The 15,480-nt window shown below is 41.9% G+C and overlaps 1 long non-coding RNA gene across 1 annotated transcript; it reads left to right on the forward strand.

The window, feature by feature from the left end:
• Positions 1–4,443: 4,443 nt before the first annotated feature.
• LOC132642626 (uncharacterized) lies at positions 4,444–7,122 on the forward strand. Its single transcript, XR_009583278.1, has 3 exons — positions 4,444–4,653; positions 5,553–5,618; positions 6,519–7,122. It is a non-coding gene; the product is annotated as an uncharacterized LOC132642626 (long non-coding RNA).
• Positions 7,123–15,480: the final 8,358 nt, after the last annotated feature.

The following is a 15,480-nucleotide window of genomic DNA, read 5'->3' on the forward strand; positions in this document are numbered from 1 at the left end:
GTAATATCATTTCCAACACCAACATATGCCATAAAACAACCCACACACTATTTTCCAAATTTCTCAACCAACCCACTTGTGATACAACTATTTAATAACTTTATTTCCGTAAAGAAGTTGAAATTAGTACTAACAACATCAATAATAACATCCCCAACATCCTACAAGATAGATATTTGTATATTTCGTCCAATTTCTCTTCAAATCTCAACCCAAAAATTAACAACAAACTATCACCTTGTTCTTGCCATTATTTCTTAATTCATATTGATAGAGAAAGAGATTCAACAAATTCATACCTTGTTTTTCATGAAGGTAGCCAAATCTTCAACATTTACTTGTTTCCAAGCCACTCCAACTCCAAAATGAAATCATATTTGTGACTATGCGTTGCCCGGACTTCGATTAGTACTTCGTAGCTTGAAATTTCGCCCAAAATCTTCACTTTTATGTGAGATTAAGAGCCTTTTAATGGCTGAATTTTCTGGAACTTTGTAGCATTTTTTGTGATCAAAATGGGGGTTTTTAGCCCTTTTATAGAGGGTGGGCGACGTACTGTAGCTACAGTACTGCTGCAGTACTGTAGCGGTACTGTAGCAGTGCTGTAGCAGCTCTGTTTCTGCGCGACAGTTCAGTTTGTAACGTCTATAATTCTCTACTCCGACGCCCTATCGACGAGCGGTTTGTTGCATTACAAACTAGACTCGACGAACTTCATTTTAGGATTTTGAAACGCCTTAAAACTCCAAATATACATGGAGATATACCCCTACAAATTTGACTAAAAATCTTTCCAGCATTTCTCAAATTTTCATCGAACTTATTTTCTTCAATTTGGTCGATCTCGAAATATTCCGAAACTCTCCATACATGATATTTATCACTTATTATACTAATAATGATCATGTTCTCGTGTTTCAAAATACTCTTTCCCGATTACGACTTACGAGATCGTAATTCACCCTCTTTCTTCGTTGTTACGTACTTTCCATGGCTTGTGCTTTTCAAAACATTATGGGACGTCTCCGACACTCCCTTACTACGGTGAGGTAAATGTCATACTCCTGCTCTGAAAACACAGGGTGTAACAGGACTGCCTAGTGAAGGCCATATTACATTTTCCTGTGATTAAGTCTTCATGGACTACATCATTTTGTTAATAAAGAAAGGCGTCGCTGTTGGAGATCTTCACAAAGCATTGCTCTTCTAAATTCCTTTAAGTTACTGTACTTCCCCTTTTTTTTTTTATTTAAACTGAGCCTCCATTGATCGTTGATGTGCAAAAAGTTACAAGTTAAGTTTGGCATCCCAAACTTTGTACGTGATCATTGAGATAAGACTAGAATACTTGATCTATCCTAACCAAAAAAATCTCAAGGCCTCAATGGCATGTATACCTAAAGTGGGTCATATATGAGATTACTGTCCTTGATATTTTTGATCCTAAATGATGGAAAATTCCATCTGTCCATGTTTACAAGACCTTTAATAGAAGTAGGAATTTCAGAAAAAGAGTTAAAAGCTTGAAACTCTTCACTCTCATGACTCAGAGAGGCTAATTTGTCAGCAGGTTTATTTGCTTCTCTGTAACTATGTGTGATGAAGAAATCCTTATCGTTAACACGTGTCTGAATCTCTGCAACATGTTTTGAAATCATCCAAGGGATCTTCCAAACACTATTGATGCAGTTTGTTATGAGTAGGGAATCAGTCTCTCCCCATACTAAGTTGAAACCATTCCTTGAACACCACTTCAAACTATATAACATAGCAGCAGCTTCTTCTAGGTTGCTTGTTCCAGGTCCCAATGGAATAGAATATGAAAAAATGATTTTTCCATTGGAATCTCTGATGATTCCTCCTCCTCCACATCTTCTATTAAGACAACTCCCATCACTGTTGAGCTTTACCATGTTCACCTGAGGTCTGATCCACTTGAAAATAATTGAGGATTTCTGTTGGATGTTTTGTTCACAAGCTTGGCAAATAGCTGTCCATGAGTCTCCAAATGTTGCATTTCCAAATTTATTTCTCAGGACCTGCAAAACAGTGAACATAGTATTAGAGATTGATCTGTCTATGGAGGGTCTCCCTGATTCATATTTGTTCCTACATCTTGTTCTCCATATTTCCCAACATATAAGTGTAGGGAGAATCTTGATTATAAGTGTGCAGAAAGGATTCTTGGTCCTATGGTTCCACCAGTTAAAGAGAGTGAATTTCAAGTTGATGTTGTTAGTGTTTATGCCAAGAGGACCTGCAAAATAAAACCATAACTTCTTAGCATGATCACCATGACAAAACAAATGGTCTACTGATTCAAGATCAGTAGCTATTCTATTAGTATTACAGCAGTAGCATTTGGGATCTATAGAAATTCCAAATCTTGCAACTCTTTGATCAATAGAGAGTTTGTCATGAATAGCCCTCCAAGTGAGAAATGACATTTTGAAAGGGATGTTGGTGTGCCACAAATTGCTATCCAAGTAATTTGAGCTTCTTTCTTGTCTCATATTCTTCCAAGTTGAACCAATAGAGAACTTCCTAGTTTGAGTTAAGGACCAAATAGGTTTATCATCCTTGTTGTTATTGATGATAAGATTCTGATCAATGATCTTCTTTTTCATCTCTCCAGGGATCATGATGTTTAACTTATTCCAATCCCAAATCCCATTCAAAAGAATCTCATTAACCTTGATATCAATAATGATGGCATTGTTGTCCATATGATGGTATAAAGGACCCATATTGCACCAATTATCATACTAAAAAAGAGACATTCCCCTTGCCAATTTCCCAGAAGATATAGTGATCTATGTCATCTTTGGTTCCACAGAGAATATTCCAGTTTATAGCTTTCCCTCTTTGCCAATGTATCTTAACAGGATGGTCACCAATAAAGTACTTGACTTTTATAAAATCACCCCATAAAGAGTTAGAAGTTCTAAGTGACCACCATTGTTTTGCATTGAAGGCTTGACAAATATCCTCCAATCTTTTGAAATTAGTGCCCCTTTCATTGTATGGGTAGCAAAGGTTTTCCCAAGCAGCCTAATGGTGCTTTCCTCCATTATCCAGGCCTGACCAGAAAAATCTTGCCAGATATTTCTCAATGATCTCTAAAGTACCTTTAGGTGGAGTAACTACTGAGAGAAGATGGGTTGGGAGGGTAAGAAGAACATGTCTGATAAGAATAGCCCTGCCCCCTGGAGATAGGAGTTTGGTATGCCAACCCCTAATTTTATTGATGAGCTTATTAATAATCTCTGAGAAGTGAGCAATCTTTTTCTTACCAGAGGTGATAGGGCATCCCAGATATTAGATGGGAAAATTCTGATGAGTCATACCAGTGATATTGTGCAGCCTGACAATGCTACCAGGACTAGTTTTTTCAGCAACAGCAAAACAACTCTTGCTTTTATTAATAAATTGTCCTGATATATCTTCATAAGTATTGAGCACATCAAGAACCATTTTAAGAGGTCTTATGCCACCATTACAAAAAAGAATGGTGTCATCAGCAAAGGATAGGTGATTGATCTGAGGTTCCAGTTCATTCATGTAGAAACCTTTATAACCAGGTTTCATTTGAAGGTTATTGAGCATTGGAGATAGAAGTTCAGCACTCAGAACAAATAAAGCAGGAAAAATGGGGTCCCCCTGCCTCAGACCTTTTTCAGACTTGAAAAACCCATTTCTACTACCATTCACTAGAACTGAGTACCAATTGTTGGAAATATACCTGTGGATAAGATCAACCCAATTATCAGAGAATCCACCTCAAAACTAAGCAAAGAAAGGGCCAAGAAACCCTATCATAGGCTTTAGTCATATCTAATTTAATCACAATGTTATTCCCCCTATTTGGTTTTTTGATGTCATTGATGATCTCTTGAGTAAGCAAAATATTATCAATAATGGCTCTCCCTTTAACAAAACCACTTTGATTTTTGGAGATGATTCTAGGAATAATAGAGGCTAATCTAGCATTCAACAATTTAGAGATGATTTAAAAGACATTACATAAACTGATAGGCCTGAGATCACTGAACTTTTGGAGGTGTTCAATGTTAGAACCCGTATTTTTGTACAGTGGAATAATCCGGATTTATTTAAGATAAGCTAAGGACAATTTTTTTTTTTTCGGGATACAAAGTCGGGATTCTTAACCTTCGATTTTATTTTGAGATATAAGTTGTGCATGAATTTATTGGTATGGGACACTTAGGAAAAATTGGGACCACAATTCATAAAATTGGAATTAAAAATGTTGTACAATAGTTGGCCCTTTTAGCCGTGTGGTTCATTAAATGGTCCCACACCTTGTGTGGCCAATTTTAATTGGTCCAACACATGTGTGGGCCCAAGGACACATGGAGGAATTTTGTGGAGGTAAAAAGAGGACTTCTAAGTCATCTTTGTCACTTTCAACACTTAGTAAAATATCAAGAAAATTGAAGGCCATCACCAAGCACCTCACGGCCAAGAACAAAGGAAAACCCAAATCAAATTCAAGCCACTCCAAAATTATTTCCTTGATACAAACCCACTATATTGAAGCCCCTAAGTAGCGTGGAAGTATTGTTTGGGTCATCCAACCATCCATTATGTCAATTAGCAAACCCTAACTATTTGGTGGGTGGAAGAAGAAAGGTATGTTTTGCTCTTGTTTTTGTGTTTTGAACATTTTATTCATGTTATGGTATGTTAATAGGGATGGAAATCATGAAATATAGTATGATTGGAAGTGGGTTGTGTGATGGGTGTTCTAGCCGTGTATATGGGTGTGAGAAATAGAATTGATGAATTAATTCTATATTATGTTAGATTGGTCTCGAGTGGGGAAAAGAATAAAAATCATCGATACATGTATATGTATGTGTAGTGTGGACGAATGTGGGCCATATAATACGTCGAAGATCGCATTAATATCGCTTAACGTTTCAATTGTCGTCGTTATGAATTCTAGTTGGAAATGAGCAATTAATAACTCAAGATTGATGTTGAGAATTTGGGGGCTGTTTTGAGGATAGTTGTGCGTTTGACGTAAATGGTATATTTTATGAAAATGACATCGTTATATTGTGGAGTGTCGATACAAAACACGAATTGAAATTGAGAAATGGGCACAGTGGACTGCCCTCGGCTAGGGGCTGTTTTCGGCCACTTTTGGAAACAATTTTGTGGGTTGTTGGAAATATTATGTGAATTGTTAGAATGTTCTTGAATGTTGTTAGTATGGGTTTGGGTTAATAATCGAACGTATGAACGACATTGTGACTTGAATGTAAGCCATAGAATTGAATAATTGGAAAGTGGTCGAATGGTGTAAAAGAGAGTTATTATTGTTGTATTACCTTTCGGATTGATTATTAATGTTGTTAGGTTGGTTGTTGTTGTTGTTGTTGATTGATACGGCCGGGTTAAATTCTTGGGATAGCCTATTTACAGGGGAAATGTTGCCCAAATTTCTGTAGAATTAAGGGCGAAATTGGAATTTAATGCCCAAAGAGTCTTTAGCTAATGTTTGGCATTTTATGGCTTATTTTTAGATCGTGGGCAGCCCGAATCATAGTTTGGACTTAGCTTGAGTTGGATCATATTGGAGAGCGTTTGAGGTATGTAAAGCAACCTTCCTTCTTTTGGCATGCCTTAGTTTCACATAGGCTAGATTAGAGCTTTAAGGGAATTCCAAATTCGAGATCCGAGCATGTTATGATCCATATATATATTCTTTGGCACTCTTATGTATGTTTTTATGAAATATGAACCATGATGTATTTGAAGTAATCGCTTTCCGAAATTCGCATAGAAAATGTTCACTTTAAGGAATTTTGTAATCTCTGAATGCCATATTTTTCGCATAGAGGCTCGGATCGCTCCAATAATTTTTATAGGAGTTTGCTTGATGTATAATGGGTATGTTTTTCATAGGCGGGCTCAGTTCGGGTCTATACTCGTCCGTGGGTCCCGCGACGCCCTTTATGTAAATTCGACAACTTTGAATCAAAAAGTGATAATTATTATTCCGATTTCGAATATGACTATTTTACTTATCCTCCGGATTTATAATAATGATTTTATGCATATGATTCCTCACTACTCCGCTCGTGCCTACTATGATATCGTTCGCCGGTTCCCGGGCCGGTTCTGTTGTCGTGCGCTTTTTGATACATTCCGGTGTTATGCTGTGTTTATGGTTCACCGTGCTCCTCGCTCGAGGGCCGGGTTCCACTTATGTTTGGCGTTATGCTGTGTTGTGATGTGTGACGGGGATTCGGAGATTTGAAACTTTCTGGTGTTATGCTGTGTTGTGGCGCCATCGACAGGCGGGCGACCACATTTTCCAGTGCCCTATGCATAATTTATACTTTGGAAATAAACATTTTGATATGTATTATTTTCTATATATCTGATTCGATTATTATTCAGATTTATTTCTGTACCTTCTGCTTTGCATACTCAGTACATATTTCGTACTGACCCCCTTCTCCGGGGGCTGCGTTTCATGCCCGCAGGTACAGACGCACAGCCTGGTGATCCACCTGTTTAGGACACCCTTTCTGCTATTCGGAGTGCTCCTCTCTTTCCGGAGCTTATACTTTTGGTATATATATTTATTAGTGCATTTGTATATATTCGTTCATGGGTACGGCGGGGCCCTGTCCCGTCATATGATTCTGTCGGTCTGTTTAGAGGTCTGTGGACATGTTTGTGGGTTAGGGTCTTTCTGTATGGATGTATGTACATGTCGTTTGGGCGATCCCATACGCCGAGGCGGCCGGTCCGCATATGTTGTTTGGGCGATCCTATACGCCGAGGCGGCCGGTCCGCATATGTTTATATATTGCTTGGTTAGCCCTGTGTAGCTCTTGTTGGTATTTTCTGCGTGCAGGGTATATTGGATAGTCCGTAAAACAAAGGAAACTCTGCCGAAATTTTCTGAAAATTACCTAAATTTGAAATAAAGTCTTGTCGGCTTCCGCCATATACTAGAATGAGTTGATAGAATTCGAGATAATATTTGATAGATGGGTTCGGGTGCCCAGATCGGGCACTAGTCACGGCCTACGGGGTTGGGTCGTGACAGAAGTGGTATCAGAGCGGTTTGTCCTCGGAATGTCTACAGACCGTGTCTAGTAGAGTCTTGTTTATCGGTGTGTTGTGCACCACATCTATAAACAGGAAGCTACAGGACATTTAGGATGTTTCCTTTCTTTGAATCTTAGATCGTGCGATAGAGCTGTGCTATTAGGATGATTCTGTTCTGATCTGTTGTTGTTTTTCTTTCAGTGATGCCTCCGAAAAAGGCGACGGCCGCCCAGAAGAAAAAGGGCGTAGTAGGAGAGACCAGCCGGGCTCAGAAGGATACTCGGACCCTTGCTCAGATGATGCATGATATTACGTCCCGGCCAGCCGACTCTGCTACGTCTTCATCGTCAGAGGAGTCTGGAGCAGCTTCACCATTAGCTCCAGGGGCTCCAGCTCCCGCGCCTCCAGCTCCTCAGCCAGGGGCGGAGGACAGGACACTGAGAGAGGTTGTGCAGTTATTGACCACTCTGGTAGCGGGACAGGCTCGCAGACGCGGGCGGAGAGATGATGATGATGACGATAGACGTGACAGCCTGAGGGTTCGAGAGTTTCTATTATGTGGCCCGCCAGAGTTTTACGGGTCTAAGCCCGACGAGGACCCCCATGACTTTATTCGGGGGATGCGGTGCTCACTAGATTTGGTCAGGGCTTCAGAGACTGAGTCTGTTGAGTTGGCTTCGCATAGACTACGGGATGTTGCTGCTCACTGGTATGAGTCCTGGGAGCTATCCAGGGGTGAGGGTGCTACCCCAGCTACTTGGGACGAGTTCGTGACTGCTTTCACTCACCACTTTTTGCCCCCAGAGTTACGGAGGGCGCGGGTTGACCGATTTTTGCATCTGCAGCAGAGGGGTCGGAGCGTCCGTGAGTATAATATGGAGTTTGATTCTTTGGCCCGGTATGCACCTGCCATAGTAGCAGATATGGCCGATCGGATGCACAGATACGTGATGGGGTTAGACCGCTATTTGATTGATGGTTGTATGGCGGTGGCATTGCAGGCAGACATGGATATTGCCCGACTACAGGCTTATGCCCTGGGTATGGAGGACCGACATAGAGCTGATTATTCTAGCAGAGATCGGGACAGGAGGTCGTCCAAGAGGGCCAGATTCGCAGGTTATTCTGGAGATTCTCGAGGCGGACAGCCTCAGCAGCAGCAGTCAGGCAGACATCCTCCTCCGTCAGGCCGGGGTACACAGCCAGCCGGTAGGAGATTTGACAGTGCAGGACAGTCTGGGGCCGGTCAGAGCTCCAGAGCATCAGGGTCACAGATAGCTAGAGGTCCCAGCCAGTCCAGACCACCCAGGCCCCGTTGTTCCGATTGCGAGAAATCGCACCCGGGAGAGTGTTATCGACTTACTGGAGCCTGTTTTTCATGCGGTGGTCAGGGCCATCTTATGCGAGATTGTCCGTTGGCGAGAGGTTCTGGTAGTGTGGCTCAGCCGACGCGGTCAGCCGCTGGTTCATCATCTGCTCCATCAGTTGCACGCCCTGCGGGGCGAGGTATGCCTGCACCGGCGGGACGCGGTCGAGGTCGTGGCAGTGCTTCAGGTTCTAGCGGTCCTTCGAACCGCATTTATGCCTTAGCCAATAGACAGGACCAGGAGGCTTCGCCTAATGTCGTCACAGGTATATTACTGGTTTTCTCTCGTGATGTGTATGCATTGATTGATCCTGGTTCTACATTATCATTTATATCTCCACTCGTTGCTGATACAATTGGGATAGAATCCGAACCGATAGAGCCTTTTGAGGTAGCTACACCAGTAGGGGACTCTGTTATAGCCAGTCAGATTTATAGAGATTGTTCCGTGATTATCTGTGGCCGCTGCACTAAGGCGGATTTGGTGGAGTTAGATATGATCGAGTTTGACGTGATTATGGGTATGGATTGGCTAGCTTCTTGCTATGCTAATGGTGATTGTCAAAAGAAGATAGTCCGATTCCAATTCCCAGGGGAGCCAGTTATAGAGTGGGCAGGTAATACAGTATCGCCGAGGGGTAAGCTTATTTCATACCCCAAGGCTGAGAAAATGATCAGAAAGGGGTATATTTATCATCTGGTTTGTGTTCATGATTTAGAGGCAGAGGCACCGACTCTTCAGTCAGTCCCAGTGGTTAATGAATTTGTAGATGTATTCCCAGATGAGCTTCCAGGTCTTCCTCCCGAACGGGAGATAGAGTTTGCTATTGATCTGTTGCCAGACACTCAGCCTATCTCTATTCCTCCGTACAGAATGGCACCTGCAGAATTGAAAGAATTGAAAGAGCAGCTGAGACATTTATTGGAGAAGGGTTTCATTCGGCCTAGTGCGTCACCCTGGGGAGCTCCGGTATTATTTGTGAGGAAGAAAGACGGCTCGCTGCGGATGTGCATTGATTATCGGCAGTTGAATAAGGTAACCATCAAGAATAAATATCCCCTCCCCAGGATTGATGATTTGTTTGATCAGCTGCAGGGTGCCAGGTACTTCTCGAAGATAGACCTGCGATCGGGTTACCATCAGGTACGGGTACGAGAGGCTGATATTCCCAAGACAGCATTCAGGACCCGATATGGGCACTATGAGTTCAGAGTTATGTCTTTTGGGATGACAAATGCCCCAGCAGTATTTATGGACCTGATGAATCGGGTATTCAGACCGTTCTTGGATATGTTTGTGATCGTATTTATCGATGATATTCTGGTTTATTCTCGGTCAGAGGCAGAGCATGCGGACCATTTGAGGACGGTACTTGGCACACTTCGGCACCAGGAATTATATGCTAAATTTTCTAAGTGTGAATTCTGGTTATCTTCAGTGGCATTTCTGGGACATATTATTGGGGCTGATGGCGTCCGGGTGGATACCCAGAAGATCGAGGCCGTAAAGAATTGGCCTGGACCTACGACGCCGACAGAGGTGCGTAGCTTTCTGGGATTGGCTGGTTATTATCGGAGATTCGTGGAGACGTTTGCTTCCATTTCAACGCCTTTGACAAGGCTGACTCAGAAGGGAGCTAAGTTTCAGTGGTCAGATGCTTGCGAGCGTAGCTTCCAGTTGCTGAAATAGAAGTTTACTACGGCTCCAGTCCTGACTCTTCCGGAGGGTCCAGATGGGTATGTGATTTATTGTGATGCCTCTGGTATTGGTTTGGGATGTGTGTTGATGCAGCAAGGCAGGGTGATAGCTTATGCTTCCCGGCAGCTCAGAAAACATGAAAAGAATTATCCTACTCACGATTTGGAGCTGGCCGCGGTCATTCATGCTTTGAAGATGTGGAGACATTATTTATATGGGGTTCACGTTGCCATTTATACAGATCATAAGAGCCTTCAGTACATCTTTAGGCAAAAGGAGCTGAACTTGCGGCAGCGGAGGTGGTTAGAGTAGCTGAAAGATTATGATGTTGACATTCTCTACCATCCTGGGAAAGCTAATGTTATGGCGGATGCACTCAGCCGCAAGTCTATGGGCAGCCTAGCAGACGTGCCATCAGAGAGTAAAGAAATGGTTCGCGATATTCGTCAGTTGGCTAGTCTTGGAGTTCGCTTGGCTGATTCTAGAGATGTTGGGGTTTCTGTTCGAGGTATTGCTGAGTCCTCTATTACAGAAGATATTAAGCGGCATCAGTATGAGGATCCTATTCTGGCACAGTACAGAGACGCAGCGCTGGCACAGGAGAAGACTCCGTTTGAGATTTCACCTAATGGAGTGTTATTTCACAGAGGCAGATTGTGTGTACCTGACGTTGCAGGGTTGCGGCGACAGGTTATGGGCGAGGCACATTACGCCCGATATTCTGTTCACCCAGGGTCGACGAAGATGTACCATGATATCAGATGCCTATATTGGTGGGACGGTATGAAAAGAGATATAGCAGAGTTCGTTGCTCAGTGTCCAAATTGCCAGCAGGTTAAGATTGAGCACCAGAAGCCCGGTGGGCTATTGCAGGAGATGGAGATACCGACGTGGAAGTGGGAGATCATTAATATGGATTTTATTACAGGTCTACATCGCACTCCACGGAGGTATGATTCTATTTGGGTTATTGTTGATCGGCTGACGAAATCAGCCCATTTTCTTCCGGTTCGGACCACCTATTCAGCTGAGGATTATGCCAGGCTTTATGTCAGGGAGATTGTACGACTTCATAGAGTTCCTGTGTCTGTTATTTCCGATAGAGGTGCCCAGTTTACAGCTAAGTTCTGGAGATCGTTTCAGGAGGGATTGGGGACCCAGGTGAGCCTGAGTACAGCCTTCCATCCCCAGTCCGACGGACAGGCCGAGCGCACTATTCAGACATTGGAAGATATGTTGCGTGCCTGTGTTATTGATTTCAGGGGTAGCTGGGACGACCATTTACCGCTTGTTGAGTTTGCGTATAATAACAGCTACCACTCCAGTATTCAGATGGCACCATATGAGGCTTTGTATGGCAGGAAGTGTAGATCACCGATCGGTTGGTTTGATGTTGGGGAGACTGAGTTGATTGGCCCAGATGTGGTCCAGCAGGCCGTGGATAAGGTGAAACTTATTCGAGAAAGATTGTTGGAAGCCCAGAGCCGATAGAAATCTTATGCCGATAAGCGACGTCGACCGTTAGAGTTTCAGATTGGCGATTGGGTGTTCCTGAAAGTGTCACCGATGAAAGGTGTTATGCGATTTGGCAAGAAAGTAAAGCTCAGTCCGGGATATATTGGGCCCTATCTGATTATTCGCAAAATAGGCAAGGTGGCCTACGAATTGGATTTGCCAGCTGACTTGGGAGCGGTACACCCAGTATTTCATGTTTCTATGCTTCGTAAGTGTATTGGTGAACCTTCCAGAGTCTTTCCTGTAGATGATATTCAGGTCGCCGAGGAGCTATCTTATGAGGAGCAGCCTATAGCCATATTGGATCGCCAGGTAAAAAGGTTGCGGAACAAAGATATGGCTTCTGTTAAAGTGCTGTGGCGGAATAATAACCGAGAGGAAATGACCTGGGAAGCTGAGGAGCAGATGAAGAAAAAGTATCCTCACCTATTTCCAGTACCTTCAGGTAATCCAATTTCTATGTTTGACTATATTGATTTGTGAATCATTCGTATATGATGGCTATAAAAGAAACTCCCCTGAATTTGAGTAAGATCCGTAGCATTAATCCAACATTCGAGGACGAATGTTCTTAAGGGGGGGAGGATGTTACGTCCCGTATTTTTATACATTGGAACAACCCGGATTAACTATGATAATTTAAGGCCAAGATTATTCCGGGATTTGAAGTCGGGACTTTTGACCATTTGATTTTATTTTGAGACACAAATTATATATGAAATTGATGGCATTGAACACTTAGGGAAAATTGGGACCACAATTCATAAAATTGGGATTAAAAATCTTGTGCAAAAAGGGCCATGTGGCCGTGTGAATTTAAAGGGGTCCCCACATTGTGTGGCCAAATTTAATTGGTCCAACACATGTGTGGACCATAGGGACATGGAGATATTTTAGTGGGAGCTTAAAAATATGACCTCTAAGTCATTTCTCTTCATTTCTACACTTAGAATAAAAATTAAGAAGGAGGAGAACAACAACTCCAACCTCACGGCTAAGAGGAGAGAAAAACAAGATCATCTTTTTAGCTCCTCTAAAATTATTCCATTGATGTAAACCCACTATATTGAGGTCCCTAAGTAGCGTGGAAGCATCGTTGGAGCGATCAACCCATTATTTTCATCTTTTGGAAACCCTAGGCTATTGGAAAGTTGAAGAAGGAAGGTAAGCATTCATTATGTTTTTGTGTTATGAAGGTTATATTCATGTTGTAGTATCTTATAGTGGTTGGAAATCATGAAATATGGTATGATTGGAAGTGGGTCGTGTGATGGGTGTTGTTGTGTTGTGATTGAAATTATGAATTAATGTTTAATTAGTTGATTGGGATCATTGTAAGGTGAAGAACAATTGAGAATCATCCATATATGTGTATATATAGTGTTGATTGAAATGGGTCACATTATATGACGATGAACGAATGAACGTCGCTTAATGTTTTAATCGCCGTCGCTATGAATCTTATGTTGGAAATGAATGTTTGTTGACTCGAAATGATGTTGTTAATGTGCGGACTGTTTTTGGAGGTTATTGTATATTTATTGTAATTGGTATATTGATGAGATAGCATTGTTAGAATGTAATTTGAGGAAACAAACCATGATTTGGAAATGAAGAAAAAAAAAAAGGGCTGTCTCGGTTGGGGCTGTTTTCGGCCAGCTTGGAAAAAAAATTCGAGTTGTTGGAAATGTGCTATGAATTGCTTAGAATGCCCTTGAATATTTTTGGTAAGGATTCGGGTTGATGATTGAATGTATAAGCGTCGATTTTGGCTTGAAGGTAAGTCGTCGAATTGAATTTATGTAAGTTGTCGAAAAATGGAAAAGAAAGCGATTATTGTATTTTGTCTTTTGGATTGGTTGTCAATGTTACTAGGTTGGTTATTGTGGTTGTTGTTGTTGATTTTGAGCGAGTTAAATTCTCGGGGTAGCCTATTTACAGGGGAAATGCTGCCAAAATTTCTGTAGAATTAAGGGCGAAATTGGAATTTAATGCCCAAAGAGTCTTTTAGCTAATGTTTGGCATTTTAATATTATTTTTAGATCGTGGGCAGCCCGAATCATAGTTTGGACATAGCTTGAGTTAGATCATATTGGAGAGCGTTTGAGGTATGTAAAGCAACCTTCCTTCTTTTGGCATGCCTTAGTTTCACATAGGCTAGATTAGAGCTTTAAGGGAATTCCAAATTCGAGATCCGAGCATGTTATGATCCATATATATATTCTTTGGCACTCTTATGTATGTTTTTATGAAATATGAACCATGATGTATTTGAAGTAATCGCTTTCCGAAATTCGCATAGAAAATGTTCACTTTAAGGAATTTTGTAATCTCTGAATGCCATATTTTTCGCATAGAGGCTCGGATCGCTCCAATAATTTTTATAGGAGTTTGCTTGATGTATAATGGGTATGTTTTTCATAGGCGGGCTCAGTTCGGGTCTATACTCGTCCGTGGGTCCCGCGACGCCCTTTATGTAAATTCGACAACTTTGAATCAAAAAGTGATAATTATTATTCCGATTTCGAATATGACTATTTTACTTATCCTCCGGATTTATAATAATGATTTTATGCATATGATTCCTCACTACTCCGCTCGTGCCTACTATGATATCGTTCGCCGGTTCCCGGGCCGGTTCTGTTGTCGTGCGCTTTTTGATACATTCCGGTGTTATGCTGTGTTTATGGTTCACCGTGCTCCTCGCTCGAGGGCCGGGTTCCACTTATGTTTGGCGTTATGCTATGTTGTGATGTGTGACGGGGATTCGGAGATTTGAAACTTTCTGGTGTTATGCTGTGTTGTGGCGCCATCGACAGGCGGGCGACCACATTTTCCAGTGCCCTATGCATAATTTATACTTTGGAAATAAACATTTTGATATGTATTATTTTCTATATATCTGATTCGATTATTATTCAGATTTATTTCTGTACCTTCTGCTTTGCATACTCAGTACATATTTCGTACTGACCCCCTTCTCCGGGGGCTGCGTTTCATGCCCGCAGGTACAGACGCACAGCCTGGTGATCCACCTGTTTATGACACCCTTTCTGCTATTCGGAGTGCTCCTCTCTTTCCGGAGCTTATACTTTTGGTATATATATTTATTAGTACATTTGTATATATTCGTTCATGGGTACGGCGGGGCCCTGTCCCGTCATATGATTCTGTCGGTCTGTTTAGAGGTCTGTGGACATGTTTGTGGGTTAGGGTCTTTCTGTATGGATGTATGTACATGTCGTTTGGGCGATCCCATACGCCGAGGCGGCCGGTCCGCATATGTTGTTTGGGCGATCTTATACGCCGAGGCGGCCGGTCCGCATATGTTTATATATTGCTTGGTTAGCCCTGTGTAGCTCTTGTTGGTATTTTCTGCGTGCAGGGTATATTGGATAGTCCGTAAAACAAAGGAAACTCTGCCGAAATTTTCTGGAAATTACCTAAATTTGAAATAAAGTCTTGTCGGCTTCCGCCATATACTAGAATGAGTTGATAGAATTTGAGATAATATTTGATAGATGGGTTCGGGTGCCCAGATCGGGCACTAGTCACGGCCTACGGGGTTGGGTCGTGACACATTCGTCCACACTACACATACATATACATGTATCAATGATTTTTATTCTTTTCCCCACTCGAGACTAATCTAACATAATATAGAATTAATTCATCAATTCCATTTCTCACACCCATATACACGGCTAGAACACCCATCACACAACCCACTTCCAATCATACTATATTTCATGATTTTGCATCCCTATTAACATACCATAACATGAATAAAATGTTCAAAACACAAAAA

Source organism: Lycium barbarum, chromosome 5 (assembly GCF_019175385.1).
Source record: "Lycium barbarum isolate Lr01 chromosome 5, ASM1917538v2, whole genome shotgun sequence".
Lineage (NCBI taxonomy): Eukaryota > Viridiplantae > Streptophyta > Magnoliopsida > Solanales > Solanaceae > Lycium > Lycium barbarum.